The sequence below is a fragment of the Mus pahari genome, chromosome 18 (assembly GCF_900095145.1).
Source record: "Mus pahari chromosome 18, PAHARI_EIJ_v1.1, whole genome shotgun sequence".
Lineage (NCBI taxonomy): Eukaryota > Metazoa > Chordata > Mammalia > Rodentia > Muridae > Mus > Mus pahari.
The window spans coordinates 14467898-14468937 of record NC_034607.1 but is presented as its reverse complement, the minus strand read 5'-3'; positions in this window follow the sequence as shown (position 1 = coordinate 14468937).

The window sequence follows — 1040 nt, the reverse complement described above, 5'->3', positions numbered from 1 at the left end:
AGCACTTGGGAGGCAGAGGCAGGCAGATTTCTGAGTTCAAGGCCAGCCTGGTCTACAGAGTGAGTTCCAGGACAGCCAGGGCTACACAGAGACCAGAGACCAAAAACCAAAAAAAAAAAAACAAAAAAAAACAAAAAACAAAAAACAAAAAATATACATATATATATGTATCTTTTCCTGGTTTTTGTTTTATTTTGTTTTTTGTTGTTTTTATTATTTATTTTATGTATATGAATACACTGTTGCTGCCTTCAGAGGGTATCAGATCCCATTACAGATGGTTGCAAGCCACCATGTGGTTGCTGAGAATGGAACTCAGGACTCAGAGCAGTCAATGCCCTTAACTACTGAACCATCTCTCCAGCCCCCCAGAAATGTACATTTTAAACCGATAAGTTCTCCTCTGACTTCCACTCACATGCTGTAGCAGGAACAGATGGGCACACAGACACACACAGACAGACAGAGAAACACACACACTAGATACAAGAAGGTATTTTTTTTATATATAATTTCCACTGTTAAGAGCACAGTGGTGCATGCCTGCAATCCCAGTCCTGTAGAGGATTGTACTTTCCAAGCCAGAACCTTGTCTGTAAAATGCTTGTTTCCAGATCTAAAAACAACCGAAATGCACAGAGGAGGCATGAGAACCAAGCCTCGAAACAAAGGTTGTTTGCCCTCCAACACAGCCACCCTGGGAAACAGCACTGATGCCTTTGTTAAAGCAAAGCGTGGGTGTCACTTGACATATATCCACAGTCAGATTCCAGGATATATAGAAAACAATTTATTATTATTATTATTATTATTATTATTATTATTATTATTATTATTACTGTCACACCACAGTTGGTTAAAACAATACCTAGGGTCTCTGATTTGTTTTATCTACTGTGGTGTGTGTGTGTGTGTGTGTGTGTGTGTGTGTGTGTGTGTGTGTGTGGGGAGGTGGCGGAGGAGTCCAAACAGGGTTTCTCCGTGTACTCCTGTCTGTCTGGGAACTGGCCCTAAAGACCAGGCTGGCCTCGAACTCACAG